The 16,945-nt window shown below is 37.6% G+C and overlaps 1 protein-coding gene across 8 annotated transcripts in view; it reads left to right on the forward strand.

Annotated features, from left to right (window-relative positions):
• The window catches only part of foxp1b (forkhead box P1b), a 196,968-nt gene that overhangs the window by 53,887 nt on the left and 126,136 nt on the right, over positions 1-16,945 (forward strand). For 6 of the 8 annotated variants that reach the window (XM_084129443.1, XM_084129454.1, XM_084129453.1 and 3 more), the window contains one exon: positions 16,137-16,201. The exons of 1 other annotated variant lie outside the window; for it this stretch is intronic. The gene's annotated coding sequence lies outside the window, so the exon portion shown is untranslated. Of the gene's footprint in view, positions 1-7,775; positions 7,962-16,136; positions 16,202-16,945 lie in introns of those variants that run through there. One more of the 8 variants, XM_084129450.1, reaches the window with a different exon arrangement.

Here is a 16,945-nt window from a genome sequence, read left to right on the forward strand (position 1 = left end):
GTTAAATTCATGTGTGTCTCTAGGCTGGTTTTCGACAATAATCACCCAGAGCTTGCAGTTATGCTATATGTAAATGTACTATTATCAACGCATCCAATTTGGTTAAATGGCGTAGTGTGGGTGGCTGTTTTGATCCTTGTACCTACAACACTTACTTCATACTTTGGGCACTTATTGTGTTAGTTTGGTGACCTTAGTGTTTCTAAAAAATGATGTCACAGTAATAGGAATTGTGACTGTTTAGTATGTATCTGATTGATCTTTGTCAGGCAGGAAAGAAATGACAAACCGCTATCATGTAGTGTGTGTACCTGCTTCATACTCGTATGGAAATTGCTGCCTTATATCTAGATCTAAAGTGAAGCATTTAAATATTCAAATATGGATCCAAAACAATTTGCAGGCATTACTTTGCATAGAGTGTTATTTGTTGGTGTGGATTGTGTTGGAACAAAGAGCGAAGGCTGGCCGATGGGAAGCAGAAACGGATACGGCCATTTCTCAGAATAGCGGGAGATAAAGGTGTTGGAAGTGTTGAGGCTACATATGAATACTGGTAAGTTCTTTAATGGAAACTAGTTAAAGTATTGGCTTGTGTTTTAAAGCAATGTACAGTGGTTATAAGTGCATTTTTGTATACATTTTTTTTTTTTTTTTTTTTTTTTAAATATTAAGACACTTTTTTTTCTTTTTTTTTTACTTTGTGGAGTTTTGATTCAGTTGCATTTGGAATTTAATGGAGCAAAAAAGAAGGTTGTCATAATTTACTGACCCACATGTAGTTCCAAACCTGTATGATTTGCTTTCTTCCTCAGAAAACAGGGATATTTTGAAGACTGTTTACCATGCTCTTTTCCATGTAACTACAGTGGAGTGTTTAAGAGTGAACAATTATGGAAAAGCACCATAAAATGTCAGCATTTCAATAGTTTTTCACTGAAAATCTTCACATCCTGTGTAGCATTTCTTGATGCTTTCATCAGAGATGTAGCAATATTAAATTCTTGAATGATTCATTTGAATCTTTTAAGTTAATCTATTAATGATTCATTCACAAAGCAAAATTATTTGTTCTGGCGTTCATTTCAATGACTCAATTCAGTTCCAGTGGTTATACATTTTCTTAAAAGCTTCTCACACAAAGAATATATCATATTAGCCATACTGTATGGATAACCTTTGTGATGCTTATGGTGATTTTGTGTTCTTTTTCAAAGCTTGAAAGTCCTTTATTGTAATTGCATGGTCTTCGGTCTTCAGCATTTCTCCTGTTGTGTTCCATAGAAGAAAGTGCATCATACAGGTTTGGAACGACATGAGGGTGAGTAAAGGATGACAGAATGATCATTTTTGAGTGAATAAACCTGCTTGAGAGTTGTGTCCACGTTGCTGCGGCGCTGAAAATGGCCCTTAAAACATCATCATTTCTCTCCACATTTCAACACAAAAGACTCTATTGTGGCCATGCTGTGCTGATGTTTATTTAAAGTCTCCTCTCTCACACAGTAACGTACGTTTCACCCAAAGAAAACACACCACCCCCCTCTTCACAGTGTATGTGAGAGTGTGTGTCCATGAGTGGGAGGGAAAGAGAGGGGGATAAAGGAGAGAAAGAGTGGAATAAATTAAGAAACATCAAGTGGTGATTTAGTAGGAAAGATAGAGACAAGACAGAATGTGCTGGGGATGGGACGGATAGACAGGAGAAATAAAGGGGGTTAAGAGATGGAGGAAGACTGGGAAAAAATAGGCTCGCTGAATGTTTGACAGGGTTAAACACAGTGAAAGATTACCAGAGAAATCTAAGACATCTGTAGCGAGTATCAGCGAGAGTTTTAATTAGGAGGAATCAGCGGTTTTTAATTCTTTTCTAGGTGCTTTGCAATAACGTAGAGATGAATAATTGAAGGGAAAGAGCTGCCTCAGAACACTGTTTAAAGCTAATGTCATAGTCCAGCCACTTGATGTAGTCATTTATCTTATCAACTTCAATTTCAATGAAATAATTGTAGTCATGTTATGTTGCAGAAGGAATTTCTTATAGGAAAACTATATAATATTTGGCAATGGAACAATATGTTTTTAAAAACATTTTCAAAATAAAATGAAACTTAGGGTGTTTTGGGTGGTTGCTATGGCATTTTAGGCTTTTAAAATAAATCAATTTTATTGTCTACAAGGGTAAAATTGTCAAATTTTGTAATGTAATAGCCGCATGATTTGAGGTACAATTCATGCACATATCAGTCAGCACTAGTTACACATTGAAGCTTATTATAGAGGTTTAGAACATCCCCTAACCCACAAGATGAGCAATAATCATAGTGATTTAGCCTGCTATGGACTGTGGAAGGAGATTAATCTACCCTAAGTTTTACTTGAATGGTGTGAATCTGTAAGTGTCCAGTGGGGAGGAGTTTGGCATTCAAATTAGGTTCTAAATTATTCACGTAATGCATGATATTCCCCAGTAGAGGTGCAGCACGTCACAGTGAATCAACTAATAGCATTTGATTGTGCTGGTCTTGTGACCTTAGTGTAAATTAACAAGTTTTACAATCATATCCGTAATGTTGACAGTCTGATTTATGCTTTAAGCATACTGTCGTTGTTTTGTTAACCATATAAACCAATAACGAGGGAAGGATCTCGATTGCTCTTTTAAAGCTGCTTTAAAAATCTCCCATCAGCTCCACTGATCATTCCTTTTGTTGAATAATTGATTTTTACTTGCTTTTTGAGTAATTAATATCTGATCAAATTAATATTAACACTGCCTGAAATATTTATGATGAATGATAAAACTATGAACTATCTGCAAGATGATAAATGGCAAGAAAATTCCAAATTAAGATAGAGCCATTTCATTTTCATCTCGAGTTTAAGAAATAAATGAGAATAATTTTTCCAGCTACATGCAAATTAGACTAATTCGGCTCTATGTTGGACGGCTAAAGACCTAAATGAAGTTTGTACTGAGGGGGAGATGACATTTGATGTTTTTTTTTCATTTGGAAGCTTGATTTATACATGATTGCAACCAAGAGAGTTAACTGAATATGTTTAACCCTTAAACACATTTTCCCATTCATCCAAATACAGTATAGGGTTGCTAACGATCCAAGGTGTGTAAGAGTGCAAGTATATATTTTTTTCTGCACAACAATAATTGAATCTTTGATGACTGAATAAGTGCAATTCCCCTTGTCTGATACACACACTCATAGTTACCGCAGGCAGAAAACAAACAAATAGGAAGTATCATCAGCAAAACTTGATATGTCTCAGCGATTTACTGCAGAGCAAGTACTGAACACATTCAAATATTAGTGTCACTGTCACTTGATGGTGGATCTGCTGAAGAAGCTGTCAGCGATCAAAATCGAATATGATCCAGATGCCGAATGTACTGGGAAATGAGCTGTGATGAGGACAGTTATGATGGTATCTGCTCAAACTGAAACCTCCAAAATATGCTTTATTTTATTCTTCTGTAATTGTTACTATAATATCAGGAGAGTTTTGTATTACTCCATCCGTGATCCTTCCGTGTTAGATATAGATCCGGGTCGCTAAAGACCCGAATATGTAAAAATGATTTGCGAAACATTCATGCATTTAAGGGTTAAATACCAAGGTTAGATGACATCATATCACCCATATGATACATAGTGGGTACATGGAGATGAACAAAACCGATGATGTCCTGTGGAGGCGTATTCAAATCAAGAAGTCAACCTAAAGCAGTTTTTTTGAGATCTAGTTGTTTTAGGCAATGTGTGATTATAGGATGTTGCCATTTGAAGGTTTTGCCTTTATGGTGCACATCGTAATTAAACATATTAAATGTGAACAAAGATTTTAATATCAAAATTCAGTGGAGTTATGAGTTATTGTACAATGTAAATGTACAAAACATCCTGTTTCTTTGACTGTTTGGATGGAATTTATTTATTCATGGTGCGGCAGCTCTCATTGTGGATATTTTTACATAACAATGTCTTGTCAGAATTAAATATTCATAGTTATCTGAAAACAATCCATGGTTTGGACTGAAATGATAGTTGCTACAATAAATATAGCCACTTGTAATGATAGTTCTGAATTTTAATGCCGGTTTATGAACATAATAAAGGCGACATGAAAGACTTGCCATTCAATATCAGATAGCCAAGGAGAAGCAAATGATTTCAAATATTAGATATTTAAATTATTTTCAAATGAACAGAGAAGTGAGCAGAGAGAAGGGCGAGGAGTTTCCCCCGGTGGTCCTTCGGGGGCTTTGTTTCTGTGGCGTGGCTCATTAGCGAAGCGAGCTCAGAACCGGCGCACACACACACCGAGCAGAGGCCCTGAGCGTGCCGTCGACATGCGTACGCTCTCTCTTTGCGGGAATGCTGACCGAGAAGCTGTCCTGATTAAAATGACAATAGTCTAATTAACTCGACCTCTGTGTCAGTGCACAAAACAGTGCGAAAAAAAGGAAATTGGCAGGCCAAGCGACTATTTCTTTGTCTCCGTCCAGAAGTGAGAGATTTTCTCTTCCTGTCGCCGCGTGGTGCGCCAAACCATTTCAGAGTAGTGTTAATGGCAATTATTTTCATAAGCTAATTAAATCCAGGGCCTGCTCTGTGTTTCTGGTTGCGAACCCTTGAGAGACTTAACTTAGGGCTAGCGCTACAAGCACCTTTAAGTAGCAGTCTGGTAGTAATTGAGAAAAATTATACACTTATAAAATGTTTGCATTTTATCTGATTCTAATCTCGAATTTGTGAAATTGCTCATTTTTAGGCAGAGCCAGGGCGACTTAGTGGGCTAACCTCCCTCACCCCGTTTTTCCTCCACCCCTTTCCAAAGTCAGCGAGAGAGAGATAAAGAGGAACAGAGATGCCAGACGAAAGGAAAGGAAACCATTTCGCTGACAAGTAGAAGAACACTAAGCCAGATAACGGCGGATCTTTAAAGCTCTCATACAGACACCATTCTGAAAGTTGTATTTTCCTCTTGCCCCCGCAATCTGTTGCCATTATTCGATTGGTTAATCTCATCTGAGGGCGGAGAAGAAAAAACAAGTGGAAAAAAAAGAGAGAGAAGAAGAAAAGAACCGCTTAGATGAGTGGAGTGGAAAGTGCTTTCAGTTCTATTATCCTTCTTTTGGTGATTGCGGCCCATAGGGAGATAATTACGCTTTAGTCTTGAGTTAATGAAATGAAAACTTTCTTTCTTTTCTCTCGGCTGAAAAGGAACGGTTGATCTTTTGTGCCACTATCTGAAGGCATCTCCCACCCTTGACAGGGGCACATTGAGGATGCGTTTTGTTTTAGGCTGAAAAAGCCCCCCCTCTCCCCGTACGCACACACTTGGGCTGTCAGTTGAGCAGCGATATGACACATCCTTCAGCATATTGAGTTGCCCGTTCCTCTCGCTTCAGATGCTCTTCCCTGTAGCTCTGCTGCTAATAAAATACACCAAAAAAACAAAACAAAAAACAGAGAAATACTCTCCATATAACACACAGCCTTTGCTCAATAGCTCAAAGCAAAAGCAACTTTTTGATGCAATACAATTATGCAATTTCGATTCAACAGAATAACTCATCTCATTAGCAAATTCGGATTTTATTTATTTTTTATGAAATAAAAAAACGAAGATTATAGGAGAAATTGAAACTATACAAAATGTAATCAGGCTTAATTTTTTTTATGAAATAAAAAACCGAAGATTATAGGAGAAATTTAAACTATATAAAATGTAATCAGGCTTAAATCATTTTTTTTATATATATATATATAAAAAAAAATCATTTATCATCAAATTTACAAAATTAAAAACTGAAGCTTGTTGGAAAAACTGGAATGATCAGATGCAATTTGTTACAGGTTAATGCAGTTCTTTTTGTAGGATAACTAGAATGAGCAATGAGATCTAGTTGAGAAATATTAAGTAAATGTGAACAGAGTTAATTTGTGTAATTCAGATAACTAACTATTTCAAAGTGAAGCTGTGGCCTTCTAGTTATGGTGATAAACGTAATAATAAAAGCAACAGTAGTTAATGCACTTAATACTTTTAGCTTAAAGTCATCATCTTATCGTCATATTTGTGGAACAGTTTTGTTTGTTGGTGTGGAAAGTTTATGTGGAAAATGCAGGTTTGAATCTCGATCATGTCCCAATTGCATTCTTGCATTTCTCTCTGCCGTTTTCTGTGAAGCAAAAATTGCCAAAAAAACAAATTAATAAATTCTAGCAATATTAATTGAATCATTAAATAATAAAAAGATTAATATATGTCATAGAGCTTTTAACTAGACATTTCTAGCTTCAAATCATCTTGTGTTTGTGGTGAAAGTTTGTGTTTGTGCACCGTCCCCGTCCACATCTGGTTTGGGACTTTAGGACCGGAGTAGTCTGACCCCTCCTCCTCCTCCTCCTCCTCCTCCTCCTCCTCTCTCACATTTCATCATCTGTTCTGCAGCTCTCCACTTCTCACTCACTCGTTCTTTGGCCTCGCTGGATCCATCTGCTGTTATTATTTGCCTCTGATAATTGGCTTGAACAATGGAATGCCTGTGTGTCCCCCTCGCCTTTGAAACAAGACACCCTGTTTATTTTCTGGAGGTCCTTTCTGTGCTCTCTCTGTTTTTTCCCCTTCCTCACTCACCTCATCCGTCAATCCCGTTCCCTTTCCCTTTTCTCTCCCCATCTTTCTCTATCTCTCCTCCTAAGTTTTTCGCTCTCTGCTCTTTTTTTTTTTTTTTAAGCGAGTTGTTAAAGTCACACATGTAAGTGCGTTTATGAATGAGTGTCAGGCTCGGGATTCTTTGCAGGAATGAGTCGTGATTGCTCAGCTTACCATCGATCATGTGATGTTACATTTCTCAACAGCCACTTTAAAGTCGAGAGAGGGGGAGAGCTGCAAGAAGTAAAGCACAGCGTTACTGAACTGCACTGTCCTTTTCACCTCCACCTTTGTCAAAAGTTGTTTTCATTCAAATTTGTAAGGTTTTAAGTTTGCAAGAAAATTGGAAACATCCGATGCAGAAAGAAGGTTCTATATAGAATCTTAAAGGGTTATGTCAGTTTATAGAACTTTTAGGGGTTCCCATAATGGCATTATTATGGATTAGTTAAACAAATCTTTTTTTTTTTTTTTTTTTTTTTTTTATGAGTTGAACAGCTTATAACATACTTTATCAGTACAAATAATTGAAATAATCTTTCAAATAAATGAAAGGATTGTGCAATTATTTAAGACATTTTCTCCTTATATATAACCTTTTTGGCGTAATGCGTCCTTTAAAATTGAGTAAAGAACCCTGGGGAGTGGAGAAATTGGAACTATAAGATGTAATCAATTTGTTTTTAAGAATTTACAAAATTAAGAACTGAAGCTTGCTGGAAAAATTGATTCTAAATTTAAAGAACTTTTTGTTGCAGAACTAGAATGAAATATGATAAGGTATAGTTGATAAATGTTTCCCAAATGAAGTAAAAATAATGCACTTACTCCTTTGGGAATCATCAAACCAAACAATTTGAGTTTATCTCCACTGTAGTCCATTTCTCCTCAGCTGTAGTTTGATTAAAGTAGTCCAGGGCCAAGACGGGACAGGTATGCGTTTCCCAGCAGGCACTGGTGCGATCGGTGCCAGCCCTTCATTTGCTGAGTGTTTGTGTTTATGCAAACGGAGGCCCTCTTCCTGCATATTCAATCTTCGACTCAGGCTTTTGTTGTGTTTAGTCCACATACCTCCAGCCCCCGAGACCAGAGTGCATGTGTGTGTGAGCCAGAGAGCGTGAACGGGGGCAAGGCTGCCGGTTGCACACTGCTCGCACCTCACTTACAACTTGATAAAGAGGCAGCTGGTGAAGAGAGGACTTTTGTTATAGTGTGGATCAAAGTGTGGGACGCTGGAGTTGTTTGGATTTGGCTTGCGGAGCACTGGGTTATGTTCATGGGTGAGTGTTCACAGACTTTAAGCGATGCATTTATTCTCCCTCTTCCTCGTCAAGCTAAAAATACTGAGTAAAATTCTTACATTTCTGACTATGCATCTCAGATCCCTGTCGTTCTCTCTCTCTCTCTCTCTCTCTCTCTCTCTCTCTCTCTCTCTCTCTCTCTCTCTCTCTCTCTCTCTCTCTCTCTCTCTCTCTCTCTCTCTCTCTCTCTCTCTCTCTCTCTCTCTCTCTCTCTCTCTCTCTCTCTCTCTCTCTCTCTCTCTCTCTCTCTCTCTCTCTCTCTCTCTCTCTCTCTCTCTCTCTCTCTCTCTCTCTCTCTCTCTCTCTCTCTCTCTCTCTCTCTCTCTCTCTCTCTCTCTCTCTCTCTCTCTCTCTCTGAGCAAACCACACTGTATCTGCCTCCGCTCTCCTGTCCAATTAGATCTTTCTCACAAAAAGAGAAGTGAATCTGTATTGGGAGATTTTGCTCTTTCCTCAGTCACTACACTCACTCTCACTCTGTCTCTGCACAGGGAAATGGAATTTGTGGGTTATTGATATTAATAGTACACAGCATCTGTGGTCAAAAGAGAGAAGAGAATGGATGAGAAAAAGAGAAAGAGAAGGGGATTGGTGGGGTGAAAGAGGAAACATGATGTCAGAGGGGATGTTAAAGCATTGCTGATATAAAAGAAATGAGCCTTAAAAATGTGTGACATAAAAACAGAAGTGGTGTTTTGTTTGTGTAATGTTTAGTGAGTGATGGACATAAACTATCGTTCAAAAGTTCGAGGTCTGTAAGATGTTTTTAATGCATTTGAAAGAAGTCTCTTATGCTCACTATAGCTGCATTTATTTGATCAAAAATGAAATATTGTGAAAATTGTTAAAATAGAAAACAGTTATTTATTCCTGTGAAGCCAAAGCTGAATTTTCAGCATCATTCCTCCAGTCTTCAGTGTCACGTGATCCTTCAGAAATCATTCTAATATGCTTATTTGGTGCTCAAGAAACATTTCTTATTATTATCAATGATGAAGACAGTTGTGCTGCTTAATATTTTTGTGGAAACTGTAATGCAGTTTATTTTTCAGGATTTTTTTTATATTTTGATGAATAGAAAAGTATCAATTAAACGATGAATGAAAAAAAATTGCTAATGAAAGCTATTGTGTAAAATAAGTATTTATACTTTTGTTTAAATTCAGCAATTTTGTGTATATATTATTTGCTACATATACTGTAATATTAATCAGCAATATGTAGGCAACCCTGATATCGGCATCGGCAGCAGCCATTAAAAATTGGATGATGCATATTTTCTGTTTTCAAATAGATATTCTCAAATGGTTTCCATTTTTTTTTAAGTGTGTTTTGAGTAAATATCATGGAGCGTAAGTACAGGTTTTTTTTAAAGTACAGTACGTATTTGTGTGATTAAATTGTATTAAATTGAACATTACTGACCCTAACCTCTAGATATCCATATTGGCATTTGTCATTAATAAAACTATAATATTTCACTGCTTAAAAAGATAACATTACATAACTGGGTTGAAACCCACAGTGACCAGTGTTAACCCTTATAGCCTTAGGCTTTAGCTGAATTAATGTCATCGGGGGAGAGGAATTGAGAATGAGAAATCGCTTTACAGTAGTTTCATGCTCTCATGGCACTGGTCCGTACTCAAAAAAAATAATAATATATATATACATATAATCCAATTACAAAAAAAGAAACAGAAAGAAGAGGGGAAGGTGAGCTTAGAAAAGAAAACAAGTGCAGCTTTTTATTTATCTTTTGGATGATTTCATTAGAATGTGTTTTGAAAGTCTGGCTGGGCCGTTTCTGGTATCCAGAGTGAAAGAATGCTCTATTCAGCTTGCGCTCTTGCCTGTTAACATTTAAATAGTGTAAAGAAATGCACTGCCTTGTTTGTTTTGGGATAGGAACGAAATACCGCTGCCTTGGTATTAAGACTGTGAAAGCTGTGTGTGTGTGTGTGTGTACTCTGTGTACTTTGTTCTTAGCTCAGCAAAACGTGAGGGCAGGTCTGAAAAAATGTCTAGACTCAGACAGCCTGACAGTCAGCAGACTATGTACCGACTCGCTCGGCCTCCAGAAGCTCAAGTGACCCACGTACAAGCCAAGATAAATTAGGTTTCTCGTCTGTTTGCATGTCGGAAACCGCCGTTGTTTACACGAACGTGGACGTGCAAAACAATGGGCGAAGCCTGCTTGTAAATGAATTATAAAAATGACTTTCAGTTTTTTTTTTGGGAATAGTTTAAATGAATCAGGCTCTGATGAGAGAGTGAGTGGGAGAGAGAGACCTCTGTTCAGTCACCTTTTTGTCAGGCTTTTGTAAACAGCTGCATTTGTCTCAAAGTGAGTCATGTAATTTTCCTGTATTTCAGAGCACAGACAGTGACTTGGAAAATCATGTGCACACACCCTAAAAACAAACACAAATGGACTCAATATAGATATCACAGCCTGTCCTCTGCTCAAGTCTCTTTTTTGCGGTCTCTCTCTTTCTCTCTCTCTCTCTCCATTTTCTCCTTTTCTGATATGATTGTATTTTTTAGATCAGTTTTTTTCTTCAAAATATTAAACGTTCATAAAAGTAGTTCTGAAGTCATACAATAGCTTTGTACAGTATGTGGAAATGACTGAAATTTCACTGTAAAATCTTTTAGCTCTCAAATCTCATTCGTCCTTTTAGCATATTCAAACTTTGAGCGTTAAGAACATGTGAGAACCAAAAGAATTAGGTGTCATTTACATCAAACCTGAGTTTGAATATGTGCATACACAAATGAGGTTTGTGAGAGCAACATGATTGGAATGACATCAGTAAATAATTTTTGTATGTTCCTAACACAAAGCTATAAAATACATCAGGGCCCAGTTTCACAAACAGGGTTTAGATTAAGCCAGGATTAGGTTCTAGTTCAATTAGGACATTTAAGTAGCTTTTATAAACATGCCTTAGAGAGAAAAAAAAAAAGAAAACAAAAAAAACACATTGCTGGTGTGAATCTTGAGACAAAACAATGGCACTGGCATATTTTAAGATATTTTAAGATATGTCAGAATAAGTTGCTTTCAGTTAAAACCGTTCAAACATGCATTTTAGTCTGGGACTAGGCCTCGTCTGTGAATTCGGCGGCAGGGTTATTAATAAAAAGTACATAAAGGTGATGCAGTGCAAATTGGGTATATTGCAGTTAACCTGGTTAAGAATTTAATCATATTAGATTTATTAATGGTAATACATAATCCTGGTTCTTATGAATTTGAGTCAAACTGGATATATTGCTACTATTACATGAATCTCAATATTATTATTATTTCATTAATGTATTATTGAATATGCATCACATTAAGTTTATTTGTTTGATTTGTTAAAACTGTGTAATCCAAATAGATGGAAATTTTATATACAATCAAAATACATAAATCTTAAATATTAGGCCTGAATGTTTTTTGAGTGTATTGTATAACTTTTTTTAAAACAAATTTTTACAATTCGTAACATTTTATGATTTTACGCAAAAATAACCAAGAGTGTTAATTTGAAAGTTCTTTGTTGTTGTTGTTGTATGGAATGAGGGAGAGTAAATGATGACAGAATGTACATTTTTCTTTTAATAATCTTTACACGCACTTTTGACACGTTATCACAGATCACACCCTTCTACGCTATTTTTGAGCACGTCAAGCCTGCTTGGTAAAGGACACTGGATAAATGTGCTTTTTTGACCAATAGGGGAGGAGAGGAGCTGGTGGTCACAGCCTATGAGCTACACTCAATTGCTGCATAAATGAATATGCTAATAAGCAGGAATGTTCATTTATGACCCCACTGCAGAAGTAGCCACAGATATGCTATTTAAGCGTTTGCAAACCGATTAATGGAATGGATTTGCTTGGTGGTAAATATTCATGTGCTCTTGTGTTTTTGGTGAAGTGAGCAAAGAGATGGTCCATTAGATGGACTGAAGAGGCGTTCATAATGACCACCAGGGCCTTTTCCGTTAGGATTGGCTTAGTTTTAGCCAGGAATTGGCTGGAGTGTGTGATTCAACAGCCTGTATGATGTAAATGTGGCTGAATAAGAACAATATTTTGTAGAAGTCCTCTTCAGGTCTGGATTTCCAAATGAGATTGTTGATATTCATGTGCATGCTATCATTTTTAGCCATTGTTGTCATGTATGACCAAAGTTTTTGCTGGCCATATCTCTAGGTCAAACGCAATTAATAGGGATGCACCGATATGACATTTTGGCCGATAACCGATATATTGGCCGATAAATCTAAATCCAAAATTAGCTCAGCTACGCAACTACTACTTTGACGCTTCAAAAAGTTCATAAAGAGATCGTAAAACTAATCCATATGAACTGAGCGGTTTAGTCCAAATTTTCTGAAGAGACACAATCGCTTTATATGATGAACAGATTTAATTTAGGCTTTTTATTCACATATTAACATTGATCAGCGAACATAAACTGAAGCTTGACCGAAATGGCTTGACGCGCGAGAACAAACCTCTTGCTGAAGCTCAAACGTGCTGCGTAACATGGGGATGAACCTCATTGGTTCTTGCTGAAGCTCAAACGTGCTGCGTAACACATGAGAATGAACCTCATTGGTTCTTGCTGAAGCTCAAACGTGCTGCGTAACACATGAGAAATGAACCTCATTGGTTCTTGCTGAAGCTCAAACGTGCTGTGTAACAGGAGAATGAACCTCATTGGTTCTTGCTGAAGCTCAAACGTGCTGCGTAACACGAGGATGAACCTCATTGGTTCTTGCTGAAGCTCAAACGTGCTGCGTAACACAAGGATGAACCTCATTGGTTCTTGCTGAAGCTCAAACGTGCTGCGTAACACAAGGATGAACCTCATTGGTTCTTGCTGAAGCTCAAACGTGCTGCGTAACACGAGGATGAACCTCATTGGTTCTTGCTGAAGCTCAAACGTGCTGCGTAACACGAGGATGAACCTCATTGGTTCTTGCTGAAGCTCAAACGTGCTGCATAACATGAGAATGATCCTCTTTGGTTCTCACGTCAAGTGAACATGCTTGAGCTTCCGTTTACCACAAATGATGTGTGAGTTGATATTTATTTTATTTACTTACTTACCCACCCACCCAGTGAGTTTTCTTAGATGATTAGTTCACCCAAAAATTAAAAATTAATTGTCATCAATTACTCATCAAATTGTCATCAGCCTACGCAACTACCACTTTAATTCTTCAAAAAGTTCATAAAAAGATCGTAAAACTAATCCATATGAATTGAGTGGTTTAGTCCAAGTTTTCTGAAGAGACTCGATCGCTTTATATGATTAACAGATTTAGAATTTGTTTACTGTACTTTTTATTAAGGTAAATATCACTTTTTGTGCAAAAAAAAGTGTCAAAATATGATGTAATTGTCTATTTAGGGTGCATAGAATGCTAGATGTTAAATTAGCCTCAGAAACACAGCAATTTTATTCCAGTAAATGTTTAAAATGTAATTTCCACCACAGGAAAAATGGTGATTTATGAGATGTGATGGAAATAACATTTTTTTGTGACTGTTTAGAAGGGAAAAGACTTTTGGACATTTTTAGCGAGTTACCAGCACAAGAACTTAAGGTTTTTTCTGTCTGTCTCTTCGCTATCATCTTCAGACAATATTTAGTCCATGTGATCATCTAGTTGTCTCTCCCGCCACGTTTCCTCCATAACACACCCATGAAGCCGATCATCTCAGCAAGTTCCCCGAGCACCAGAGTGCTGGTTCTTTTCCTTCTCCAGCTGGGTCTAACGTATGAGTGTATTTATTCACTCCCCAGGCCTCCTCCACCCCGCTGCTCAAAACACCAGCATTACCTCCAACTGCATGCATTCAGTCTGGACTGATATCGATTTAGCAACACATTACGGTGCTAAAAACTAAAAGGTAACTGCTGTTGCGCGTCTCTCTTCCTATCCCCCCCCCGTTCTTAATGCAAAACGTTCTCATCATTAGAATGAGAGAGCATTTGTCTAAATGAGCGTTAGGCATTTCAGTAAACTCATTTAGCACCTGAGACCTTAGCAGGTGATTTGAATAAATGATGTTTAGCTTTTTAAGCTGAAAAATTCATCACTTGTCACCACGAGCTATTGATTCATAACAGCAGGGATGACATGTTAATTGAAGTCTAATGAATTAGAATAAGAGAAAATGGAGTCAGCACAAGATATGCGGAAAACTCATATATGATCCTGGTGGTCACTTGTGTTTTTAGTCATTTTTAAGTAAATGCTGACCACCCACCTTAACAAGGGTGTTTAACAGATAATTGATGCAGAGACATGGACAGGCTGTACCAATGTGTTTTATCTGCGCTCACTTTACCTGAGATAAACAGATTCACTCTGCTCAAACGGCCAGCAACTGTTTTGACTGGCAAATGTAAACTGCATATTTGTTCACGTTCGGCTAAGCTTTCATGCTTTTATTCAAATGCCCGAGGCATGTTGGCCTACAGTATCTTTCTCAGTAGTGAAGTATGAGAATATGCTCTTAGAGTGTATTTTTGAGTCCAGACTGTAAATGCGAGCTTATGAACCTTTTGCCTTTTTGGCTTTTGGTTGCCTTATAAAAAGCCATACAGTGATGGTAATACTATGATCCTTTGAAACTGGCACCAAAATATGTCCAAAATATATATTTTTTTTTACTTTTTTGTTGATGGTACAATATTTAATTTAATGGAGTAGTGCTGTGATATACAGTATACTATGGTACTGATTTGTTACCATAATTATATACTATGGTATGTACTTGGTGTTCCAGGGTGTTACAAATGCACGCCACCATTCAGAAGTTGGGGGTCAGTAAGATTTTCTTAAAAAATGATAATACTTGTATTCAGCATTGATGCAATCAGTTGAACAAAGTGCCATTTTCTAATGTTACAAAAGTTTCTTTTTCACATTAATGCTCAAAGAATCCTGAAAAAAAGTGTATGTATGTACGCATGTATGTATGTGTATATGTGTTTCCACAAAATATTAAGAATCACTTAACTGTTAACATGACTTATTATATTTTTGATAATAATAAGAAATGTTTCTTGAGCATTAAATCAGCATATTAGAATGATTTAGAATAATCATGTGACACTTAAGACTGTAGTAATTGGCTGTTACAAATTCAGATTTGCCATCACAGTTACTAGTTGAACACAGTTACTTAGTAGTTTTTAAAGTTACTAGCCTCTCAGCATTTTCACTGGCCACAATTTAGAAATTTTTGGGAATGCTCTTTAAGACCGGCATTTTGAAATAATTTTGTGTGTATTTGACTGTTAAAGCGCAATAAGCAGCAAAAAAGAACTCAATTTAGTACTGAGAGGCCTCTCTATGTGCGCACACTTTGGGTGTGAGCACAAAGTCTGCAGGAATGAGTAAAATTATGCGCAATACGCGCAGTCGCACGCCAAAATTCAAGCTCTGTAACACCAACAACATTCATTCCGGAGCAAATGGAACGAGTGAGTAAGAAGAGGCGGGTTTGTGTGTAAACTTGCTGTCGGAGAGATGAGAGAGAGAGATAGCGCAGCTGGTATCGTGGATCTATTCTGCGGAAAATGAGTTTTGGAAGTGTTTCAGATATTTCAGTATCGATGTGTATTGAAAAATCTATATTTTTGACAACAGTGCATTGCACTTAGTTTATTATTTCAGATGCCTTTTTAAAAGATTATAAGTGAAAAATGTATATATTATATATGTATTTCAACCTGCCAAAGTGGCAAGTGACTGAGTTACACGCCACTGCTGAAATCCACCCGCATTTGGCGGGTTGGTCGGTGTTAATGTCAAGCCCTGAATGCAACTTTTGCTTGATATAAAGGTAAAGTTTAACCCTTTATGGTTTGATAAGGATGATAAATCACTCACTTCCATATTGTAGCTTATGGTTTAGTAATGCTGCGGATATAAGTGCTTCTCTCAAGTTTTGCCAAGTAGATGATGTGCTTCTGTATGTCCACTGTTGAGTTCTCGTTGGTTTATCTGCAACATCACAACTCTAAAATAGCTTACTTTAATGTAATTTCGTATGCACAGAGATGACTGATGGTTTGTGACAGCAGCAGTAATTTTACAGCTACAGCTTTTTCTGTGTGTTTGTTGTCTCTGCAGGGCAGGGAGGTTAAACGCAGCGCTGGAACTGAAGACGGACGCAAATAAGCAAGTCCTTGGAGAAGGTAAACAAGTGATTCATTATTAGACTCCATTGGAGCCGAGTGTGTGTGTTTGTGCTTGTTGACAGACTAGAAAGGGCAGGACTAGTGCTAGTATTCTATATAGTTTCTTTATCTAGTATTCTATATATTTTTGTCAGCAGCCATGTCACCCTGTAGCCCAAGACTGGTTGCCCTCTGAAGCTAAGTAGGGTTGATCCTGGTTAGTACCTGGATGGGAGACCTCCTGGGGAAACTAGTTTGCCGCTGGAAGAGGTGTTAGTGAGGCCAGTAGGGGGCGCTCACCCTGTGGTCTGTGTGGGTCCTAACACCCCAGTATAGTGATGGGGACACTATACTGTCAAAGAGCACCATCCTTCGTTTGAGACATTAAACCGAGGTCCTGACTCCCTGTGGTCATTAAAAATCCCAGGATGTCCTTCGAAAAAAGACTAGGGGTATAACCCCGGCATTCTGGAAAAATGTGCCCATTGGCCTCTGTCCATCATCATAGCCTCCTAATAATACCCATATAAACTGATTGGCTTCACCTCTCCACCAATAAGCTGGTGTGTGGTGTGCGTTCTGGCTCAATATGGCTGCCGTCGCATCATCCAGGTGGATGCTGCACATTGGTGGTGGTTGAGGAGATTCTCCCCTTCTATGTAAAGCGCTTTGAGTGCAGAGAAAAGCGCTGTATAAATAAAACAACAATTTGATTTGTTGCTGCTCTTGTCTTTGTATACTTTTCTCAAGGTTGAGAGAAAA

Source organism: Abramis brama, assembly GCF_963993115.1.
Source record: "Abramis brama genome assembly, chromosome: 11".
Taxonomy (NCBI): Eukaryota; Metazoa; Chordata; class Actinopteri; order Cypriniformes; family Leuciscidae; genus Abramis; species Abramis brama.